This window comes from Rhopalosiphum maidis, chromosome 3, assembly GCF_003676215.2.
Source record: "Rhopalosiphum maidis isolate BTI-1 chromosome 3, ASM367621v3, whole genome shotgun sequence".
In the NCBI taxonomy this organism is placed as follows: Eukaryota; Metazoa; Arthropoda; class Insecta; order Hemiptera; family Aphididae; genus Rhopalosiphum; species Rhopalosiphum maidis.
Genome location: NC_040879.1, coordinates 75387290 through 75414868, shown reverse-complemented (window position 1 = coordinate 75414868; position 27579 = coordinate 75387290). Strand labels below are relative to the sequence as shown.

The 27579-nt window shown below is 25.8% G+C and overlaps 1 pseudogene; it reads left to right on the top strand.

Moving 5' to 3' along the window:
* The window catches only part of LOC113558392, a 38671-nt pseudogene that overhangs the window by 2611 nt on the left and 8481 nt on the right, over nucleotides 1–27579 (top strand).

Genomic DNA, 27579 nt, shown 5'->3' with positions numbered 1-27579 from the left:
TAAAATAATAATTTGATTTATGTTGGTTTTTTATTTTATATTGTATTTTCTGTATTAACCATACTAGATTATCTGATTATATATGTTAATACATGCTATGATATTAAAATAGCCCACTTTAATTGTATTAAAAGTATGAACTTTCTTACAAGATGTTTTTTTAAATTTTTATGCAAAAATAGTTAACAAATATTTTTCTTACTATAATTTATTATGATAAAAATTGATAATTATATTTAAATTAATAAAAATGCAATACATCATATTTTATAGTTATTTGTACTAATTTTAATGAAGGATAGAAAGATTTTGCGGATAAATCAAACAATAACTGTAAATGTACTATGTATTTTTAATTTAAATGTCGTGTTGTACAAAATATGATATAATCTAGTTTATTATTTTAAAGTACATGAAATTAAGTATAATTTTCATTTGAAAAGTATATAAAGTTAAAAACTAATTAAGTATTTTTATAAAATTAATAAAATGGTATTATTTATAGTTTGACAATAGTTTGCAACTATTTTGTTGTTCTACACTGAACTATATATAATATACACATATATGTCAACTGTATTAACTTTTTAATATATTTCTGTTGATTAATTTATTTGTATTAATAATTATTATGTTTATGTTTATGTCATAAATGGGGACATATTAAAATATTACTTATTGTTGTGTATTGGTATAGTTCTGAAGTGAAATAAAATAAAGATAATTTCTTATATGGTTGTACATTTTATCTTTTATATATGAAAGCTTAGAGTTAGCCAAATCTATTGACAACTTTTTTAACTTAGTTGAAGATAATGGTTTCTGTTTTGTGAATACTTGCAAGGAATAGGTTTGATAAAAATAACTAATTATTTAAAATATTTATTACATATTTATATCTTTTTAAATACTAATCATTTATAAATATTATAAGACATATTGTTGAGTTACAATAGTGGCTGTATTATAGTTTGATTTTCTACTAAGTATAAAATAATAAAATGTATTGACTACTAACATGCAATTGATCTTGTTTGTTTCAAATAATTTAAATCAACTAAATAATTAATATACATTTGACAATAAGTGTTATTAACTGTTAAATAAAGAGTGTAAGTGTTTTCGATAATATTGAACATTTTAGACAGTCTTGATGATAAAATATAAAAAAATTGATCAAAACGTGTTTAATTCATTTATGTGATATAATTCATATAGCACTTATGATTAATAAAAAGCAAAATAACATGGAAACCTGTAAATATGTCAAAATTGGCAAATTACAATTTTGTAAACGAAGTCGGGGAAATGTAAAACAAATTTTTGTCATACTTTAAAGTTCTGAGACTTACAAAAAAAAAAATGCATTTTCTAATACTTTCAAGTTCTAGTTAATATTGTTAATAATATTGAATTGAAAAAATTAATTAAAAAATATAAGAAAATCATATCCAAGTAAATTGCATAACAAATTTAAATATGACTTTACATAAATAGGTTTATATTTAAATTAATACAACTGGCAAAAGATTGATACTTAAATCAAAATAATAATAATGAATAAATGTGCATAGTGCGTTATTGATAAGTTATAAAGTACATTCGGGAGCGCTTTACTCCATAGACTATTCTTCTTCATTTTATAAGTTAATACTACCGCCATTCTCAAGAGCATTGACTTCATATTCAATTGCCAATAAAAATTGTAGTTCATTATCACTGTTTTCAGCAAATTCTTCTATGAGTTTTATAAAATAATCTTGCTGGGCAAGTGATGTATTCGCACAGTTATTAAATACTAATATGAATGATTTAAGATACAACTTATGAATTATATTATTATTAATTAATAAATAAATACCGATCACCAATATTACTTATTAGTATTAATATAATTTAATGTTTCACATTTTTGTGAAATATTTCAGACTTCCAACACTATGTATATTATATTATATATATGCTCTTCATTTTCTTAAGATATATTCAAAAACATGCTTTTATAATAGCAAAAATTGGCATAGTCAAAAACTGATGTTACTTAAATATTCTCAATTTACCTACTGATGTTTTTTGTTATTTTTTCTCATTATTCAAAAAAAAAAAATAATATGGGAAAAATATGCACCGTATACTAAAAAAACATTGTTAAACAAATATATTCTTCACTTTGATTGGAATCAGCATAAAAGTAAAAATGAAACTACTTAAAAAAATCTAATTTATTTGTTTGTTGTAGCCTTATAGGTATTATGCATTATTAAATTTACTAATAAATAAATAAAAAAAAATTAAAATTAAATCAAATAACCCCAATTAATATTGTTATTTAACCTAAACTTTAAGTACAACTATATATAATATTTATTTCGATCTAGGTACCTATCTTAGAAAAACTAATTAATAAGTTTTTGTTGTTTCCAGAATTCTTCTCGGCTGTTCAAAAACCATCTTTTGCCTCAGAGAATATATAGTTATCGTTTTCTTGAATGGCACTCACAATATCAATATGAAAAAAATATACGACTTACTATCAAGCTAAATTTGGTAAAGACAATTATTAAAATTGTAATATTGTAATCGGAATAACGTAATGTATAGAACACAATAAAATAAATCCCAAATCAGGTTAAGCTAGGTTGTTAATTTTTATAAGAATTTGATCTAGAATTTTGATGGTTATTTTCCTCAATTTCCCCAAGTGTATACACCCTATTCTCCATTAGTTAAAGAAGAATTGGTGACATATCAAGTATCACAAAAGGCCAGGAGTCCAATCATTGTAGAAATGAGGAAAACTGACAAAATGTCAATCTTGTATATTAAACTGAAAGATTTGTTAGGGATTTAATTAGACTCATTTATATTGGAGTTGAATGGAGATGAAGTTAAGTACATGGATACAATGAAAAGCTTGGATTTTAAAGGAGATGAATGTATTTTCCTCTATTGAAAAAAATCAACATAAGAATCACATTATAAAATTATAATGTTATATTTAATATAAGCTAAAGGGGCTACAGCTCCCCCCCCCCCCGTTGATTTCTTTTTATATTGTTTTGAAATATTTTAAGTTAAATATGAAAATTGTCTTACAAATTTTAAATATTTAAAATAATTAATACGTTCGGCAATTGTAAACTGTGCCCAAAATACAGGTAAATAAAAAATCACACATGTAAACTGCACCAGAGTAAAATTTTAAAAATCAATAGCTATATTTTTGTAAAATTATTTTTAATGTATGCTTAATTTGTTACAGCCATATTACATGAATAATTAAAATTAAAATTAAATTAAGAATTAAAAAAAGATGTATAATATTAAAAAGTAAAATAATAACAAATATTACAAATAATAGCATATTGTAGATACATACAATATATTCATAAATTGGAGCTTGACCAATATTATATTTATTAATTAAATTTTGTAACTTTTCACCTTTTTTTTTGTTTTGGAATTTTATATTTTGGTATTCAAAGGGTTCATTAATACTATTTAGTTTGATATATATTTTTATTAGAATTTCTTTTAGTTTTTCTATAAACATGAAAATATATGGACGAGTTGTATAAAATCTATAATTAAAGTGAGAATGAAAATACTTGCATGCATTAGTGGTTAAAGTTGGTTCTGCTAATGCTTGAGCCCGTACTGAACAGGTGGATATTAGGATAGTTTGCAATATTTCCGAAATTTCTATCAAAACGTGTTATTTCCGGAAATGATACGTTTTGAAGAAGTGATTTTTAATTTTGATGAAAAAACACATTAAATATGTAAATAACGATGGATTTTCGTTCAAAAATTAGTATAATTTGGTATATTTTACTATAATAGATAAATATAAAACAGTAAACTTAAGGACTTTAAGAGTTCTAAGTTAAAACGCAAAATCCGTTTTTCTGAAGAACTGTAATTTTCACTTTAACAACTTTAACAACTGTAACAGTTTTAATTGTTGCCCTTCAATTATTTAGCCCTTCCTCCCATATAAAAATCCTGGCTACGCCTCTGATTTAAAAGTATTTTTATTGTTATTTCAAAACAATTGTCCATCATATTAAGACTTGTCTTGCCACTACGTATATTATTATTTACTTGACAGTTGATGCTATGCCAGTTTTAAAATATTTACTATAATAGCAACGAATAGCAATATAAATAGAAAATATAATATCATTTATAACATAGGTTGAAAGTACATTTCTGACCAGAAATTATTTATTTTATTCAACGGTTTATCACTCAATTAAAATTTAATACAATATTAGCTATTAGTCAACAATATTTTTCGTCACATATTCAATGAAGAGATATGCCAAGAAAACACAACCGCTTAAGGACTTTAGTCCTTTTTTTAACAATATATTTTATGACTCATTCAATTAAAAATTGTGCGTGTAAACAACTAATCTTCAATTTACAATCATTATGCTATCTTAATTGTCATTTAATTGTGTCTATATCATCAATCGAAATGTTATATGTTGACATTTTAGACTGTTCTACTATCTGCTCTGGTCGTAAAATCTATTTGTTTTTTGATAAAAGTTTATAAAAGAATCGTGTTCGACTGGACCTCATGACGCAATCGACTTGTTTGCCACCTCTGACCTATATCATTAAACGTATTGAATGTCGAGTAGGTAATTATTTTAGTCTTAAATTAGGGAAAATGTGTGTTATTGTAGTAAAATTTAGCTTGTTGAATTGAAAAAAAAAATTAATTAATTAAAAAAGTAACATGGGAATTTACAATTGTCCATTATTTTAGATCGTAGTTAGAAATATTAGAAATCAGTAACGTATCTCTATATATTATGCTACCTACATTCACTTACCACATTATAGGTACTTATATATGTTACTGACGTGTGTTATATATTGTATCTATAATGGAACTATTACAAAAATATAAATAGGTATTGTAAAACGTTGCACTATTGCTGACGTACTTATGTGATGTTGAAAAGCTCTATTTATAAGTAATAGCAATTTTTATTTTATTTTTTGAATATGTAAGTTCATCGCTTAAAAGAAGGATAAAATTAACTTTTGTGGGGGGAGGTATTTTTTACAAGCCCCCTCATCATGTCCAAGTTACAACGTACAAATTGTAAGTCGATGTACTTAATTTGTAAATTAATTTATGAAATTTATAAGTTTCTCAGACCAAAGTTGTGACTGAAATAAGTGGAGGGTCTATTTCACTCTACTATTGATTTAAATTATTGGAAAATAACTAAAATTTAAAAATAAATGGTTCATAGAAATGAATATATTAGTATATTATTATTATAAAAATATGGAATATTGAAAATTATACAAAATATGCCTGTAATGTAAGTAGAGCCATGCCGTGGGGGGGCCTAGGGGCATGCGCCCCGGGCGCATGGTTTAAAGGGGCGCCAAAAAAATTGTAATGCATAATGATAAATAAAATAGGGGGCGAATATTTTTAATTTTGCCCTGAGCGCCAAATCTTAACGGCACGGTTCTGAATGTAAGGGTACCAGTAGATTATTTTTACTTAACTGAATAATGTAGGCAGATATTTGTGTAAAAAATATGATAATTATAAGTCAAAATTATAAATTATTGTTTTAAAACGCATTTATGTGAACAATTTACAAAATTGTTTAATTAAAAAAAAAATGTTTAAACGAGGTAAACAAGAATAAATTACAAAAACTACCAATACTTTTATGGCCGTTTTTATAGCTCTTATATTACTAGTGATTATGTGGTTGTCTAATTATCAATATTATTGTTTAATGTTTATACTGGTATTAATTATTATACATTTATGCCTACTGACCTACTGTAACTATATATTGTATAGTATAATCTAACGCATAAGGATACTCGTATTTACGTCAATGATCTCTAAATGGTTCTTATATTAAATTATATATTTTGTAATATTATTTATGTCCACTTCGTTATCTACTAAGTAATTTTATGTATCTCTAAATTGTTATATAATTTTATTGTATAGCTGAACTACAATTTTCACCATGTCAATTGTCTAGTGTCTTTTTTAAGCAGTTTTTTCGATAGAAAATAGTAGGTACGTAAATATAAAGATAGTTTGTAAAATGGATATATTCATCGCTTAGTTTAGAATTTAAAACTTTAAATACAAATTCTAGTTCCATTATTTACTATTTTATAGATTAGATTCTAATAAAGAAAAAATGTGAAATTAAATACGTATAAAAATACTGAGCTAAGATACCTATTATTATACAATTTATTACAAATACCAATACAGTTAAGTAATAAAATAAAATGAAATAAAACACAATAAATTATCTAAATTATAAATAAGTATAAAGTATAAACTATACCTAGTACAATACAGTTATCAATTTTTTGTGATTTTGATTAAAATTCTAACGCCTAATACATACGAACAAAATATACTTTTAACTCATTACTATGCTTATATCAAATTATAAATTATTATAGGTAAAAAAAGACTAAAAAAATTATAATATTTTTAAACTACTTTTATACACGCAAAAAATCTAATGTTTAAAATTTAAAAAAAATTGAAATAAACAATTAATTGTGCTTGGCGGATTCCATAGGTAGAGTGTGGAAATGGGTATAAATCAGTTGCAACTAAAAAAAAAATTATTATGAAATTTACAGCAAATAGATTTTAATAAGTTTTCAATTAATAAAAAACAAGAAACTATCTATAGTTATCAAAATTTGCATGTTGAACGTCAAAATCGGCTAACAGCTTCAAATTTTGGTCGTGTTTGTAAACTTCGGCCAACTACGTGTTTACGTCGTAATAATAAATCTATCTATAATATTATTTACATGAAAGTTTTCTTCAAAAGCTACAGATTATGGTAAAGCCACTGAACCACAAGCTATCGTTGAAATGGAAAAACAATTTAACTGTAAAGTAATAGTAAAACTATGTGGATGACTTAATAATGAAGAACATTTTCATTATTTATCAGATTCTTCTAATAAAATATCATATACTTAATATGATACTCAATATTATAAATATTAATTAAATCAGTAATGATGATTTCATAGTTAAAATTAAATATCTATTTAGAATAAAAGACACTAAGACATTTTTAGAAGCCATAACCAGTAAAAAGGTTTAAATAAACAGTATATTTTATTATTAAGTACTTGAAATCAAAAGTAAAAAAATGTAAAATCTTTTCGTTATAATAAATTCAGTTATCTTTCTGTCGTCTCGGTGACCAGTACGGAAAAAGACTGTTTAATGCCGGTATACCTCTATTTGAGCTCCTATAAGTCTCTAGTATAAATAGTAAAAGTAAACGAATTTTACGATTTTTTATTTCAAAAACAACATATATTAATTTTGTTATCAATTTAGTATATTGAATTATTGAATAAATTATGCATGTTGATTGTTTTTTTTTTTTACCGTAACATGTAGGTCGTATTACTATCGAGCGCTGTGCCACTGTATATCGGTTACGGCTTACAACTTGTTGTAAGTTCATATTTAATAAATAGAAAACAACACGTTCGAATAAACAACGAATTAAGCGAAGAAACTTTAATATTGAGTGTAGTACCTCAAGGGACAACTCTATCGCCCACATTGTTTAATATGCATATAAACCAAATTAATTACTTGAATACATATGGAAAAATAGTTTGTTAGGCAGATGATACAGTACTCTTTGTTGAAGGCCAGTCCTGGCCTCCTAGGATAAAATATTTGCTAGTGTACATTCCGACATGAGTAAAATCCAAAAGTGGCTATGCGAAAATAATTTATTTCTAAGCTTAGAAAAAACATACATAATACTACATTATACATATAGTTAATTCGAATCAACCAAATAAAACGATTCTATGTATACGCGAGAATGAGTGTGGTTTAAACCATAATCAAAATATATATACATGCAAAACCTTTGTAAAAATAGTTAATAACTGTAAATATTTAGGTATAGAAATGTGTTATAATCTTAAATGGAATGACCACATAAAATTTGTAACAAATAAATTAAGAAATTGAAAAATTGAAAAATATCTTAGAATTTAAGAAAATTAGAGTAGTGTATCAAGCACTTATAGAATCAATAATTATGGTATTTCTATATGGGGAAGTACAGGTACATATGAAACAACTATTGATCCATTAAAAAAAAAAATACAAAATAAAATATTAAAAATTATTTTAAAAAAAGACTTAAGATACCACACAAAATGCTTATACAATGATATGAATGTACTACCAGTAAAAAACTATTTTATAAAGCTTCTGTAATTTATATAATTAAAAATAACCTAACTTTTAAAACTGAACATGAACATAATACTCAACAAATATCTAATATCAAAGTACCAACTATGCACAAAAAATTAATACAATCCGCATAGTTATTCATATATCGGTTCATCTATTAAATATAATAATATTAATATAATAATCAATTTACAATATATTACCGTTAGAAATTAAACAAAGCAACTCTTTCAAGATTCTTAAAAAAAAAATTACACTTTGGTTACTACAAGAACAAAATAAAGACGACAGGCTCGCAATAAATAAATAGGATTATTGTATTATTTACTTATATTAGTTAATTTATTTTAGTAATTATTGATAACTGTCATTATGAAAATGAAATGAAAAATGTCAAATGTCTAATATTTAATATTGGTTGTTCATTTGGTTTAATTTTTTATAATATGGTTAATGCCGTTTATTCGAAATTTATATTTTATTTGATACAATAAAAAGTAGACGATCTAGGTGGATATCTATATCTACCTTGTAGACAGTTTACAATATTAACTTTTATCAATGTTTAACAATCGTATACATTTAATTATACAAACATCTCTGTGTCTCACGCATATAAGTAGTAAATATATATAAGACATAAGTATATAACTATTAATTTAACTTGACAATAAAATCTACAAAATGATTAACTATAAAAATTATAATGCAGTAGACATATGTTTATAAATATAATGGATTCAGAGAAACAATATTTAATGTTTCGATTCCGGTTGAAATAATTTGAACAATAGTTTGTATTTTGAAACTAATGTTGAATAAAAATAATATTTTAATCTTTATAAGAATGATTTTTTTCAATCCGACCATAGTTTGTTCAAGGTTAAAGGTAAAATTAACTAATCATGTCTCAACAAATAATACCTACATCGTTAAAACTGTAATAGGAAAATAATTGGTTTATTCGTGTGGCGCGGTTCTTCATAATTATACGAACATTATCGTACATTGGACAATTGTATTTTATTTGATACAAAGATTAGTAGACAATATTAGCATTAAATAGCATTTAAATATTTAATATTATTTATCAGTTATTTTAATTTCTATTTATGAACTATTATTGGTAATAAATTATACGAGTATTTCAAATTAAAAATGTATATAATTTTGCATAAAAATATCAAAAGTATAGGAATATATTTATTATTTAAAAAATAATTTTTAAAATGTTTTCGATTTTTAATATATTCTTAAAATGTAATTACTTTAGTAATTACCGATTAAAGTTTGGTAAAAATGTAGAATATAAACTATTGATTTTTATAATTGAAAATAAATATATTTTTAAATATACCTTAATAATTCAAAACTCATTACTAAGCAGAGTTATTAATTTACAGTTTGTAGAGCTAAACATTTTTGGATTCAAGCAAATAATGCAATCAAGCAGTAATTTTGAATTACTTATAAATTGATTATCTAAGCATTGTAAGCCATTTGCATGAAAACCGTGTTGTAATTATACAATTAAAAGTTTCTGTTTAAAATCTATCATTTTATGAAGCACATAAATGGCCGTTCGCAGTGAACCAACTGCATGATGTCTCCCTCTCTCCTAGCGTTACAATATCTCAACTGTAGATGTATCGTATTTTTAAAATATAGGTAATAATACTCTTGCCTGTTACGTGGTGTAAGTGGGTGCCCGGATGGTCAAACACTCAGTAGGAATAAATCGAAATCTCAACTTTAAAATATACTAGGTGACACGGCTACGGCGGTAGGTGCTCGGTGAGTCCGCGGTGAGCCGGCCAGTATAAAAGAACAACACGAATTTCACTATTTGTACGCTGTATTTTTTATTGACGATAAACAACGGTACACAACAGCATTGCTAGTTGTTAAATGTCACTAATGTCAGGTGTCGGCGACATACAGAGAACACACAATAATGCTTTACGCGGTCTTGCGACTAAGCGACGTTGTCGCCGTTGTCGGTAAGACGGTTCACGCAAGAGAGCGAGACGGCTCGAGTCCGGACGAGCATCGGCTGCCGGACCGGCTTGTCTTCGCGTCCCACACTGTACTTTTGCAGCGCGAGGGGAGAGTCGACGGTGTCGTGTCGTCCGGTAATATTGTACCGGCGACCGTTGCGTGCCATAGATAGTCCAAACGATTTTTTTTTTTTTTAAGTATAATATATTAATATAAATAACGTTAATATCCATAGCAATTAATTTAGTAATCATTTAAATTATTTATCAGTCTAAAATGTCAACGGATAACATAATGGTTCTATATTGATGATTCATTGTTTACACACACAACTTTTGTTAGAATTAGTCATAAAATATATAGTTAAAAAAAAGGACCTTGATCTTTAATCGGCTGTGTTTTCTTAGTATATCTTGTCATTGAATAGGTCACGATAATGATTGTTGACTAATAGCTGATATTGTGTTAAATTTCAATTAAACGTTAAACCGTTGTTACCATTGAATAAAAAATAATAATTCTGAGTGGAAATGTACTTTTAATCTATATTATTATATAGGATATTTTATTTTATATTTATATTTATACATATTACTATTATAATAAATATTTTTAAATTAGTGTAAACTGTCAAGTAAATAATAATATACTTAGTGACAAGAAAAGTCTCTGTAAGAACAATTTTTTTAGAATTACAATAAAATTACGTTTAAATAATTTATTATAAATATTTAAAATTGAAATGAGATTTCTAGGTTTCCGTTAAAACAGCTCATGAGAAAACTTGTATTACCTAATCTTTTTTTTTACACAACAACTTAAATGTTTTATTATACGTGTATAAATCGAAAATAATTTTAAAAAATCGGACATTTTAAGTACAATAAAAATGTATAAAATATTTTGAAAATTTTATCGTATCTATACTAATTGTTTCAAATATTTAAGTTAGACGAAAACAGAAAATCACGGTATCGAATCCCCTTAAGCCTTAATATTAGAGTGAATACTGAATTGACCTATTATCAAACTTTTAGGCAAGAACATTATCTATGTGTTCTCTCGTTGGTTTTTTACGATATTTTGACTTTTAAGTGAATTATGAGCTTTTTAAATTATTTAATATTTTTCATACTCATAACTCATCTAAAAATTGAAATACCGTAAAAAGCCAACGAGACGATGCAAATAATGTTCTTACCCAATAGTTTGATAATAAGTCAATTCACTCTAATATCAAAACATAAAGCACGCTATTAAAAGTAGTGAGTGAAAATTTACTTTATCGTAAATGTGTAAGACGGAGACATTGGCCGGCGGAAGGGGGTGCGCAACCTGTGCACCCGCCCGGGGCCTCGCGCTTTATGGGCCCCCGCGATTTATGGGGCTTTGCGTTTTTATATGAGTTTTACTATGAATAATGATAAGTGAGGTTTTTTTTTGTATCTGAATTACTTATCCAACAGAGTCATTAAATTTGTACAAGTATAATAATAGTATAGTCCAGGAATAATTACAAATAGTTTGATATTCATGGGTTTTGCCCAATATTTGCCTCTATCGATAAACACATGAATGAATAAAAAATACACGATTTCATTTTCTTATAGATTGCTTGTCAAAATTACATAAGTAACGGTCATTACCTACTATAATGAATTATTATATATTACATTATAAATTATAATAGATATAGATATTTAATATTATTATAGTTATTATACATCTGTAAATATTTTATTTGAACGTTTTTTTACCGTTCTTACATGTTCATCTTCATTTAACATGTTTTTACGGTCAATTTTGTCCTATTGTTGGCCTCTTAAGAGGATGCCAGCGCACTGTTTGTTTTCTCTCTCTAGCCCACGTGCAACATGGACAAAACGCATTTACGCAGTCTGAGAAGAACTCGCTCAATTTTGGTTCTAGAGTAAATATACCTATTATAAAATTAAATTTTGATAATATTTCTGAGTACAAGACAATAAGTTTTTTCCATTACTCCCAATACAACGTTAATTATATCGTTTAGAAATAGTTATAAATTACAACATTTTTAAATAACCTTTAACTTTTAAAAATTTTAATTTTTTTTAAAAAAACTCATCGTCTAGTACTCAGAAATATTGTCAAAATTTAATTTTATAATAGGTATATTTACTCTAAAACCAAAATTGAGCGAGTTCTACTCAGACTGCGTAAATGCGTTTTGTCTATGTTGCGCGTGGGCTAGAGAGAGAAAACAAATAGTGCGCTGACATCCTCTTAACAAAATAATTTTTACTAGTTTATTTAGTATAATTAAATTAAATTTTCATTAATCTTACTATTAAGCAATATAGCTTTATAAATTATTAAGAAAAATATTACAGCTTGATTATTATAAAGACATAGGTGCACATTTTTATTTTCCGTAGTACACATTTGTGATCTCGTAGTGCACAAAATTGTGTAGTGTACCTACTTCATAAATAGCCACTGTTTATTCCAATAACTAAACTTTCAGTGTAGAAAATTATTTTTATTTATTTATGTACCTTCTTATAAATAATTATAATTATTATAAATTATATTACATTAAAAAACAAAATTTGTATATTAGTTACATGGTTATAATAACATTACAATGTACCTAGGTATAAGCTAGGTGATGAGCAAATAAAAAAAAAATGTTCAACATCAACAACAAAGATCATTTTATGAATTTATAGTAAAATAGTAGAATACTAAAATATATATTTTTGTTTTTTTGGTTGATTTGTAAAAGCTTTTTTTGAGGCACTCGGGAATATTTTGCCTAGGGCTTCGCAAAACCTAACGCCGGCCCTGATGAAATAACACATGCGGGGGCGATGTCCTCTTAATTAAAATTTAAGCACTTACAAAAATGAGAACGGTATTTTGGCCAAATTATAAATATCCGTAATAAAGTATAATACATTTGCTTTCTAATTTATGGTAAAAAATTTAATATTTTTTCCCAAGTATCATAAAGTATGTACATTTTCCCACTTGTGTCATCCCTACTTGTATCCGCGCCGCCGTCCCGAATGATGCCGCTTCGTAGTAACAAAAATCGCCACACGGCAGAGCTACAGGTAAACACGAAGGCAACGGCTGATCCATCACACGCCCGCCATACGAAAACACTCTTTTCTGGAAATTTCAAGCATCCAGACGTCTCAAGAATTTTACACAAACCTGTTCACTTCTCGTCTATTATATATACTATATTGCCTAGTCTGCCGTCTGCTACTGGTTTTTGTAAGTATCATGTCTTTATTGTTTATCTGTTTATTAATATTATTTATCTTTATTATAATAATTATTGTATTGTTTACCTTTTTATCCGAAAATCGGCTTATATAATGTATAGCTTTTGTAATTGCATTATTTGTCGTTGGACATAGTTCCGTAAAACATTTTACATAAAATATAACACAAATAATGAAAATTATTGTATTATATAATAATATTTTAAATTTTATTTATTTATTTTACAAAATCATCACAACTTTTTTTATTTCAATTATATAATCATTATACTTTTTAGTTGTTTTTAATCAACTGCTTATTATTTTATTTTGAAGCCGTTTAAAAGTGGTAGGTACATCGTATTCGACATCACATTTGCAGCATTCGTTTTACTATCGTATAGCGTACACATTTTACGTTAAAAAAAACTGCTTTAATCTGTTATTTTTTTAACAGTAGGTATTAATATATAATATAATATTAACTGTGAACGATTTTAAAAATAATTGCTCATAAGTCATATTTTTAGTAGCTATAATTGATATTAGTATATTTGTACATATTTATGTATAAATGTTTTGTGATAGAATATATATTTAAGAAGGTTGTTTTTGTCTGAATATTGTAAGGACGTGATGGTACATAATACATTACGAGTATATTATTTTTTGTAGGTATTTTATTGTTATATGGGTACACAGTAGAAATATCTTAACGCTTGTAAGAGGGACCACGTAGTGGGATTATCTTGTCACATTGACCGATACAATATACGACCAAAACCATTGTTATTCGGTTCCTGTCGATAATTCGATCGGTGTAACTGTACAAATATGTATTGTCTCGATAACACGATTTATTCAGCTAATTATTTACAATAAAACGTTGGCAATTAAGAGTTTACCTTAAAAATATTGAAACCACTCGAAATGGTCAAGCGATTTTATAAAAACGACTTGTTTTATAAAAGTGACTATGGGGTTTATTATACGTAGATGTAAAAATATTTAGACTTCACATACTAAGCCAACGACCCTGAACGTAATATTCATTCTACAAATGCTATGTATTAGAAGTTTTACTATGTAACATTTATGTTGTATTAAATAATGTTTGTTAAGAAAAATCGGATATAGGTCCTTAACAGTAACATAAAATGATATTTCTGTTACATCTTACATATATGTTATTTTGTGTACTGTTACGGAAACCATATCTTTACTCTGTACATAGTACAGACTATGGATAGTGCAAAAAATGTTAGGTGGTAATGTAATATATATTAATACTATAAATTATTTAACAAAAAATAGGTTCTATCTAATATTGTAGAATAATATGTTAATTATTTTTAAATTAATTAGAAAGCCACTATTTGGTATTAAATACGTAGATGAATTTGAAGAATACATATTTTTTTGCATGCTTTATTATTTTCTAGGTCGGACTCACTTATCTCTTCATAATTGTTTACTATATTAAAAAAAATTAAATTGATTTTTACATTTATACATCATTATTTGTAAACATTAGTATAATAGAAAAAATGGAAATCTTTGTAAATTGTAAAAAATAGTTACATATTGGACTAAAAAAAAGTTCATCAAATTATTAATGATTTGTCATCAAAATGTCTCTGGAAAAGATATTTATTAATTTAATGAATGAGTAAACGACGTTTACATATTTAATGTACACTAAGCGAATAAATTGCATTTTATTATATCAGAACGTTATTTTGTAAATCCCATACCTTAAACTTTGATAATAGGTCATTTTACTCCAATACCTACTTAACCTAAATACACAAAATTGGAAATGTTGAACGTATATTTTGATATGATGTGCATTAGTAAGATGGAGACAACACATGCATTTTAATATAAGAATGTGTAATTTTTTTATATATACCTAGGTATCTTTTATTACTACTTATTGGAAATCACGAAATATATTACCTATTGAGTTTTTCTATGAAATATTTTATAAATATTTAGCTCTTCATGTTAAACCATAAGATGTAGCTGTTTTAAACATCAGATGCTTTGTGAAATTCTTATTTAGACATTTTTTTATTCATTGTGAAATTTAGAAGATAGGTATATTATATCGACTGTTTTAAGGACGATAATAAATTTATGAATACTTATAATTAGTATATATTTAACTAATTTAAGGAATAATTAAACATAGATAATATAAGTAAATTTTTTTTTTTTTGTTTAAATTTACTAATTAAATTTTTTTGTTATATAGGAATATCAGACTAAACTTAGTGATCGACATCTCAATTATTTTCAAGACTTAAATTCCTTAAAATTTAAATGTAAGTGATTTACAAACTCATTTATAATTTATTTATGATTGAATTTCTCAAAAAAACATTAAGTAAAATTAATAACTAGTACTTTATTTTGTTTAATTTTTCCTAATTAGACTATTTCATTGTAAAAGTACATTATAAATATGAGATATTCTAAAATAGTTGTAGCCCTGATTTTTACCAGTTGAATATTTAATTATTTTTAAATTTAATCAGAATATCTTAAAAGTAGACTATTATATGCTTGTAATTAATTTTCTAGACTAAACAATTTACTTGTAAATTTATAATTTTTATTTTTCATCTTTGTAATAGTCTAACTTTTTTTCAAATTTATTAGTGTTAAGTTATTCAGGCGTACATAAAAATAAAAATGAAAACACAACAATGATTTAACTTGATAAAAAATTACAATAATAATTTCTAATTTATCCATTTTATCTTGTCTATAAACTTGCAGTCCTTGAAAAGATCAAGTCTTATCATATATTCAATTTTTATGTTTAGTGATAGCCAAGATATGGATCAACAACTTATTTTGGATGTAATTGACCTTGTCTCCGATGATGATAATGTTGTTGGAACCAGCAAACCAGCAATACCTGTAATTTATGAAAAAATGAATTTAAATAGAATAAATTACATTCAGTCGGATCGTCAAAATATTATATTTCCTGGATACAACAGAGAGGTTTTTACGGAATTAATAAATTATATTTCTAACAAGCAAAAAAATGATAAACTACAATGTCAACATTCTATTTTTTGTACAATGGGAAATTTATTAAATGTATTTAATCCACAAACATGGATGACAGATTCTTCAATGGAACATTATTTTAGTCTTCTGGCCAAAAGTTGTAAGGATCAACTAATACTAAGCTTAGCACCAGTTTTTTTCAAGGATCTACTAAAGGGTGGGTTTGACAAAGCTACCAAGTCAATGAGAGCCACAATAAAAAATGTATTTGCTTATGATAAGCTTATAACTCCCACATTTCTAGAAGGCAATCACTGGACCTTCACTGTGGTGAATATTAAGAGTCGTAGCATAACTTTATACAATAGCATAAAAACAAGTTATTATGAAGATCAAATTAATTTGTTAGTTGAATTTTTGAATGATGCATACATTAAATTGTATGGAAAGCCGGATGATGAACAACAATTAGATTGGACATTAAACTTTGGGGAATCCCCTTTGCAAAATAATACATATGATTGTGGTGTATTTACATGCACAAATGCCAGGCATGTTTTACTAGGTAAACCATTATACTACACCCAGGACGATGCACCACTCTTAAGACACAGAATCACGTATGAAATCTTACATAATGTATTGTTACCTACTCCGGATACCCCATAATTCTTTTTGAAATAATTAATAATAAATGTAATATATTGTAAAATGTATGTAAATATGTAATTTTATAATTGTTATTTAATCTTGTACTATCTATTAATTTTAATTACTTATTATATTTGTATAAGCTACCATATAAATACATAAGTTGTATTTATTATTATTATATTAAGGAAAATTAAAAATAAAAATATTGTTTAGTTTGTATGAAAAATGAAAATAATATGGTAAAGTAATTAGCTTATTTTTTTAAAAAATATTGTACCTATGTACCTATAAATATGTAACTATTTTGTAAATAGTCTCTAACTTTAAAATTTTCAACAAATTTAAAGAAGTAGGTAATCAAACTAAGTTTCTATATTAATAGAAAACAGTTTTGTCTAAGGAACATCTAATGAGGTACCCGTGTTACTAAACAGTTTATATTAATCAAAACAGTAAATAGAGCTACAAAAATGTAAGCAAATAAAAAATGGTCTATTTAAATCATATTCAAAATGACCTGTAGTCGTTTTGGTAAAGCAGATTCTTTCACTCATTGCAAAAACTGAAAAGTATATTAAATTCTGAATGTCCTTGTTTAATTTCATCAACACTGGCTCTGATTTGTTTGATAAGACCTTGAGATTGAGTATTTGAAATCATTATCATGTATTCATATTACATACTTGATATCCTACAAGAATAATTTTAATTTTCTTGTCCATTTTTCCAGCTTTTCAACTTCTTTTGTCATATGACCTTTATTCTATGTCAGTTTTGTTTCCAGTGATTAAATTCTATCTTTTTACTGGCTTAATAATAAATAATACATAAGATAGTACTAAACATTACAAATAATACTAGTTTTTATAAACAATATATTATTAAGTAGGTATTTAACCTACAAACATTATAAACATTATATTATTTAGGTATTTAATAATTTTAATTAATAATTCTTTTATTACAAAATACATACATTAGTTTTTATAAAACTAATAAATAATTTAATATGATATAATATAATAATTAAGTACATTCTTTTTACTTACAATATGTTATATAAAAATTATGGACAAAAAAATATACAAAGAGTTCATTGATTGATTAATTACAATTATATAATATTGAAAATTATAAAACCAGTATCTTAGAAATAATGTTTTAATCTAATACCTGTTTCCTTTGTAGGCAATTCATACAAATTAATGGGAGAACCTAAAAATTCCTTAATATTTTTTATAACATAAATTTGTGGTAAACATTGATTAACAACATAATTTCTGAAGTTTTTTTGAATGAAACAATATTTAATGTTTCACATAGAAAAAAAAATATTATCGTTTAAACATATTAAAACATATTAACATATTCTTTTAATTTATAAGCTGACTTGGTATGATTTTGAATACAAGATGAAAAGATATGATTAGTTTTAAAAATAATATTACAATAATAAATTGAACTATAGCAGATATAATTATGGAGTGAAATCAAATCATTTGATAAAAATAAAAGTTTTATTTTAAAAAAATATTTAGAAAAATTAACTGGTGATTCAGCACTCAAAGGATACCATTTTATTGTTTTAAAATTTAAAATTAATTCAGCAAAATTAATTGATAAAGAAACTGGAATATTTACTCGTGAGATAAAATTTTTACAGTAAGATTTAATTTGTTATGTTTTGATTCAAATCGATAAGACCGCAAACATTTTAATGGGCCAGATTTTCTAATAATATTACATTAATGGGTTAATAAATGGCTTTAATGTATCATTAAAATTTTTATAAATTTTTTTACTTATACTTAACTCTAGAAATTTTTAGTTTATTTTTTTTGCTTTTGTTCTGTCAATTTATATTTTAAATTTCATATGTAACAAATATATTTGTGATTAAACAGTTCTACATATTTATAATTATTATCTGCAATACATTCATTTAACTTTGAAAGATCTGAATCATTAAACTTAGATTTATTTATTTATTTCGTATGGCTGGTATACAAATCATCACAATTAAGGCCACAATATAAATCGAATATAAATCATAACATCAGTATATAATAAAATAAAATAACTACAAAAAAAATATAAAAATGTAAATAATTAAATAGATAATCAAAGTAAGAGTACTTATATTTTTCTGCCTGTAGTTATTCTTATTTCACATTTAAAATTTTTACAATACTTTATGTTTATTATTTATTTGTATTTAATATTAATGAACTTATTTAAGACGCTACGTCATGATTCAATTCAAGTTCCGTCAATGCTTTAGATGAAAATATAGACGATATAGACCCACTTGACTTTTTGTCAACGGATATATCTGAAGAAGACAATACATATAATGTAGAAAAAAAATGAAGAAAATGAAAAATGTGAAGAGTATTATATATTATTGTAATTTTGTGTGGTAAACGTTAAAATTCGTATAATGCAAGTGTGATTTGATATATATATAACCATTTTGTAGATAATTTTAACCACTACAATTTTTTTGTGAACTTATTCTTGTACAACCAGTATAAAGTGAGATATTAACGCAAAAACTATTACTTTTACGTAAAATGCAATAAGAACTTTTTTGTAGATAAATTCTTCCTCAACAATTTATATCTAAAAATTTTTAACGTTTGAGTTCGTCTTTTTACACGTTGTTTACAACGATGTCATGAAGGTGTGTAAAAAAATAGTAAAACATGTATGTATATTTTTATAAAAATATTAAAAATAATAAATAAATAATTTAAATTATAGGTACCTAAATTATTTTGGTACAGTTATTTCTTATACTAAACAGATAATAAAATTAATAATTATTGTCTTTGTTATAAAAAAATTGTAAAATTCGTTTACTTATATTAGAGACTTTGAGGAGCTCAAATTGGTATACCGGTATTACTGCTCGTAGTTTAGGAATTTACCTGTCTGTAAAACCTTTTTCGACGCAAACCGTTTTGGAATAAACAAACAATGGACGGGAGTTGTTTGGGATGCAACATTTTTGGTACCACCATGAAAACGTGCTTAATGAACAAATAAATAATAGCAACTACAATATTATTTTATGGTCCTTCTTATTATTTAAAGAAAGTATTCATAAATATTCTTTAGATGAAGAATAAAAATACAGTTTCTATACGTGATACAAGCCATGTTCATTGTTATGTTTAAATATAATTATTTTATGATACTTATTATTTAAAATTAATTTTTAAACGAAGACACCAAATAAATTTCTATAAAAAACGAGGTTTTTCTATATGAATATTGGAGAACCAGCAATACTCGTATATGTTAATATTTATTATATAATAAAACTTTAGTAAAACGGAAACCCCGGTATTACGGATAATTTCTTTAGTCCTTTTTTAAAATACACATATAAATCTATCCTGTCAAGACGGAAACCTTGCAATCCGGAAACGGACACGTTTCTGTATTAAAATTTGACAAAAACACTCGCCGAGAGTTAATATTGAATAAATTATCATTATTATATAACAATATCTGAATCACTCAGCTTCGCCCGTGTGCGGTTTTTGTTTTATCAAATTAAATTCTTAAATGAACATACATTGTTGTGATTTAATGAAAAAATAAATAATTTTATTAGTTCTATAGACATAATACACATATTATTATATTGTTGATAAGGTCAGATTACAGGTAGCTAAAAACTCTCGGGCCGCCGTGCTGTACAGTATTTTACGTTATCGGTCCACTGCTAATGCTATTAATTTAGATATAGAAATTATTCGTAAAAAATTTTTACTCACAGCCTTAGAACGCATAGATGGAGCCGCAGCGTATTGTATTCATACAAAAAAATGTTGCCGGTATTAGCGACGAGTCTCCGAAATAGGCGTTTGATATGCGCATGTGCAATACAACTTCTTGCATATTTATCCACCAAATCTGTGGATAATTATGCGAAGAGTTGCACAACGCATGCGCATATCGAGGTACGCATGCGCGTATAGAACACCTAATTCAGAGACTTGTCGCTAATATATGTAGTATATGATTTAAGCTAACAGCTGATATATAAGCAATAGTCATGTTTGTATATCTATCATAGTACTGCAATACAACAACACTATGATAAGACTTCGCGTCTCGCATTTGTTAGTCATGAAATTTAATTTTCTAAGTAGAATAATACTATACTCGAAAATTTCGAACATTATTAAACATTAATCGTCATTACTCTTCCTTTGTCAGTTCGTCTGTCGAAGTGTCGAATGATTTCAGAATCCAACAGTCATCTGCAGACTGGAGTGTCTATTGGTGTTTTATCGTTACTATGCTTGTCGTAATCACCTAATGGTTAGTACCTACTTAATAAAATAAATTCAGAGCTAGGATTTGTACAAAACTGAACGGTACTTGTTTAATATATATTTTTTTAAATTATATAATTGTTTATGCTCTTTGCAGGTTAATATCAACGTAAATTTATTGTGAACATATTGCATCGACATACCTAGATAATCAAATTAATTATCTTCTGTACTCATCAACATTCACAATCGACTGTATACAGTGTACGTATGCTTTACAAATATGATTCTATGTAGCTAACTAATATATACATACCTACTTATTTTGTTCATTGTTTCGTTTTGTAAATTTTTTTTTTTAAATAATCTATCTACATTTTTCTTAATTTGCTATATTATGTTATATCTATTATTACTTAGGTCCTAGATTACATCTTATACTAAATTATAATAAATTAACTGACCTATAAACCATTTTTAAAAAAGATTTTTTAGTTATTATTGAACACATTAATGAATCATGTCTTGCTAAATTTACAATAGTTTGACTACTAACACTATAGATTTTTAGAAGAAATTGAGGTAATTGGTGTTTATAGAATTTGTCTGCACCCAAATTTATTTAGAAATTTAACAACAAATCAACACATAATTGTTAACGATAATGTTGTTGTTGCCAATGAAATTCATATTAAATTTCAGATAATATTAATTTTTCTTCATTCACACGCCGTATTGAAGATAATAATATATCTTATACTATTCCTGATATTGATAATACTGATGAGGAGTTGAATCATTTACTTATTTCAACGACCATGAAGTTAAATTATTCAATTAATTATTAGTCACATATAGTATTTTTAACAGTGCTTATTGCTTTGTTATGTCTTTAAAAATCGTATAGATGTTTTAGTATATTTTAAAGATGCTAGCACTATATTAAAGATTAATTTTAATCATTTAATGGAAATGCATTCTGTACCCCTTGAGTGTTCTCATTATTTTTGTACACAACCATTCTTTGTAAACCAATTACTAGCTTAACATTAGGTATAGCTGTAGTTGAAAATATATCTAGTGTTTATATAACAATTAATAAAACTAAATCAATATGTGATTTTAAATGAATCTGATATATATAAAACAAACTTGATGTTTTTATTTAGGGTAGAAATTGTCAAATACAATTACTTATTATTAAGTGTATGGTTTAAATGTATACAAAACAACATAACAGCACACATTATTTTTACACGATCGCTACCATTAAAATATAATATTCATTCTATTGACTGATTAAAAATATTATAAACAAACATGAACCAAAATTCACATTAATACAATGTTAGTTTACAATATGACAAAGTTTGGTTGAGTTTATATATATTTACTTTTTTGACAATTCTCTACGTATAGCTTATACGTAATACGAAATCAATGTTTTGTTGCCTATTGGCTAGAAAGTGAAAACAAAATGTAAGGTTCTTAAGAGTTAGGTACCTACATGCTCTTGAGTCAAGTGTACCTCCTGTACAATTATTACACTTCTAAGAGACAAAGACATGGAGGGGACGGGTTTCAGTCTATATTTTAGATATTATATATTAAGATATATGACTATGACGCCACGCGCAATATTAAAAATCACCGTAACTAGCGAACGGATTATCACGACCGAACTTTAGTGGTATCATTTTTTTCGTCATACATTATAGTATGTACTATAATTTAGACCAAAGAAGAGAAGATCTCGATACATCTCGTTCTATTCAAAATACCTATAAAATTATTTGTCACGAAATTTAGTTAGTTAACAGTCATCAAATCTTTATTGCGTATATTAGTAATCTAAAATGTAAATAATGAAATTATTGTGTTATTGTGTTTGATTTAATTACTTTTTTTTTCATTTTATGGTTAACTTATAATATTAATTCTTTTTTTACATTATTAAAACCTCCTTAGGTGATATACTGGTACCCATAGGGATTCTTCGAAGAAGAAAAAATGGATCTTGTACATTTTAAAACACTAATACCTCAATCTTCATTAGGAAATACTGGAGAACAGGGTAAGATATAATTTAAATACAATTTCTTTTTAAATTGATGTACTTACATGTCTTTAATAATTTATGAAAACAGTAATTTTAAATACTAGTGGCGGATTGCATGTATGAACAACAAAACAATAATCATTTTCATGTAATCCGGCTTTAGTTTGTATAAGGACTATTATACTTATAAGTTATAATAAACTACCATCAACTATTTTCCTATAAAAACACTGAGAAATTGTATTGATTTTAAATCAAATGTGATGTACTTAAGAACAATATTACTGGTATTTATTTGAGAATTAGATTTTATGGAATAATTTACTAAATTTACTAGCAGTGTTACATAAAATATTATAATATTAGTAAAATTGATTGTGCATAATTTAAAACGATATACTGTTGAAACTAAATGAATAGGCAAAATTTAAATATTTTATTATTAGTTATAATTAATGTTTGATTCTATGCCCCAACTATTTGTGTATAGCAGTGCTTCCTGTTCAAGTATAAACACTTTATTATGAAACCAATCCATAAAATTAGTTTAGACTATATAAGTACTTTTATGTGCATAGTATAATAATGGAATGTATTTAAATTTAATTTTGTGATTGACCGTCATTTCCAATCATCAATAAAGAAAGTAAATTCAGATTTATGAAGACGACAGGGAATGTGGTTAATTAAGTTTCTACTATATTATGATATATCTGTATATTAAATTTTTTTATATTATAACTATGTGTTTTATTCTTTCAATTTTCCCTCAGGAACTACTGGGGGGCAGTCGGTCAAATTGTTGGCAAATTATTTTCCAATCACTTCAAACACAAATTGGTGTTTGTATCAATATAGAGTTGACTTCAGTCCTGAACAAGATAGAAGTAGAACTAAAAGAGGGCTATTATGTCAGCATCGAGAACATTTAGGAGGATATTTATTTGACGGAACAATGTTGTTTTCTGAAAACCGATTTGATCCACCCGTAAGTAATTGTTGTTAAAAGTCAAATAAAAAATCGATTAATTTATTGGTAGCCACTAAATTAAGTTTATGGATATTTGTTAGTTAATGTTTAATAATTGTTTAAGGTACCCAATATAAGAATGTTAATTTTAATATTTTTGCTTAGACTTTTGAACTTACATCTAAGCGTCTCCAAGATGATCAAATGGTTGTCATTACAGTGAAATTCACAAATATAATAAAGACAAATAGTTATGCCAACATTCGAGTGTTCAACTTACTGTTGCGTAATTGTCTCCCACATCTAAAACTAACGTTGACTGGAAGAAACTTTTATGATCCAGCTGCCAAAGTAAATTTTTATTCTAAAAGTATTTAATTCATTATTTTTCTGACTTCTTATAATTGTTTTAGGTGGCTCAATGTAAGCTTCAAATTTTTCCGGGTTATGAAGATAGCATTTTTCCCACGAATGACAGCAGAGCCAATACATTTTAATGTTTCTTGAACAAATAATCAATGAATCAAATAGGTATAGTGGTGCTGGTTTGTCAAAGCATTTACGTGCTTTACCAATGGTCACCTCTGAAATTTCGAAGTATTTGGTTATTTTAGCTGCAAAAGACTGTTGTCAAGAAGTCGATGTATTTGCTCAATCACTGGCAAGGGCTGCACAAGGAATTAAATTTTTATTACCAAAGCCTGTCATGTAAATATTTATTAATGTATTTTTTTTTTTAAAAAACTCACAAGTATAATTTTTAGAGTTCCCATGAATGACAGCAGAGCCAAAACATTTTTAACGCATATTGAACAAGTAATCAAAGAATCGAATCCATCATTGATTTTATGTATCATTCCATCAATATATGGTGATGTCTATGGATTGATCAAAAGAAAACTATGCACTGTATCAGGTATATTTTTGGTGTATGTATAAAATATTGTTGCATGTGTATTTATTATAAACATTTGTTTTTAGTACCATCCAAATAGTGCTGTTGAGAAATGTGAAAAAGAACAATATTTCAGTTTGCAAAAATATCGCTTTACAAATAAAGTACAAACTGGGTAGTGCTCCTTGGCAAGTTTCTACACCCAAAAAAGTTGAACTTTTTTCGTTAGTGTCCGATATTAGAAAAGGTTTAGAAGTAAGCCAGAAATCGTTAAAAAGAAAAATATCTAATTTGATTCAAAATAACACTAATATTGAGATAATTAAACCTAAATTTGTAAAATATAGTGAATCTTCTCCTATACCAATTATTGATTTAACTATAGACAGTCCACCAGATGTGATGGTTTCAAGATCATTAAATAGTGAAATTACAGGTTTTACTCATCACAACACTGCTATTGAGATGACTGAGTCCAATATAACTGAGTATCATGAACCTTCTACTTCAGCATTAAAATCATCTATAAATGAAATAACTCTGTTGACAATAATTTATTATTGCAAAAAGCAGTTACTATTCCTTTGTGCAAGGATGCTTCATCAAATTCAATGCTACTTATGTATAAAGTAACTGGAAGCGACGAGTGGACGAACTCTGGCAAAGTAACGGTTTTCGATGAAACAGGTTCAAGCAGATCTTATTTTTTACCCGTTGCCGTAAAACGAATGTCAATATCAAATAACCATTCACCGTGACAATATCCAATGTTAAATAAGCTGCTTACAAATTCTAATACAATTGGTTAAAAGAAATGTATTAAATAAACCTTCATTCCTGTAAGTCATTTATATATTAATACTAAATACATATTAATTTTGATATTTATAATTAATAAATGTAATGTACAAATTGTCCTAATGGTTTAGTAGTCATCCTATTTAGGGATAGCTAATTTTTTTAATGTTTTGTACAAAAAATTACCCTAGTTTTTATTTTGTTCCTTAATGTTATTTAACTATAAAAAATATTATAAGAAAAATAAAAAAAATGTATAACTTTAAATTTATTTATTGTATTTATTTAGTAAATAAATAAGAAATTTAATTTTTAAAGAAATAACAATACTTAATTCTTTATTAATTGACTTGATAAAGTAGTAAGTAAAATAAAAAGTATAAGGTATTAAATATTTTAATGTTTTGCCTCAATTTTTTTTCATGGACATTTTGGGACACTTGCAAAAGATATGCCGAATCTATATTACATTTTTTACTTTAATTGATACTAAAGTATACACTGTTCATATTATTTTCATCATATTTTTACATAATATAGTATATTAATAAGTTAGTAGTTATTACCTATCAATACTATTTGTTAAGCATTAAAAAATGTAGGTAATTACCTATAATTTAAATAATATGTATACAAAAGACAATATCGAAGTTCATCAAAGTAGGTATGGGTCAATATACAGTGGATTCTGGATAACCTGAACCTCTATAAGTGGAATTTTCGATAACTCGAAGGAATGCACTTGAATTTTATTTTCGCTCCAATCGATTCGAGTTATTGTAGTAGTTTGAATTTTATTTTTATTGCTACTGGCTAGTGTTTAGGTATATAAACACTACAATCTTTTATGGTATTGTATCGTTTTTTTTATATTTTATTAAAATGATAAATACTTTATATGATATGACTTTGATTGTAGTAATACGAATACGTTGCTAAGGCATAAAGAAAAATAAGAAAAATTCGTTTTACTGTAAATTGTTGCATGTAGTATTGCAAAATACGCTACAATGCTACCTCTACCGCAGTAAAGTATGGTCCCGATTTCATATAAATAAATATTTAATCATTTGTTAATATCTCACATTAAAAAAAAAATATTTTCAATTTTATTGTGCAACATTTTTATTTAATTTCTAAAATTCTTATCACGCTATTTCTTTTTATACTTTTTGAAGTTTTTTCGTTTCTTTGTTAGGCAGATAATACATTTCAATAATTTGTACAAAGAAATTTGCCCTTTCATAACCACTAAGAACCAGGGAACTTATTAATTTACAACCAACCTATGGCTAGTCATGATTAATACAGTACCGTTAAAATGCTAATCCTATTTGTGTTATATTACGTGATTCATATGTTCGTATTA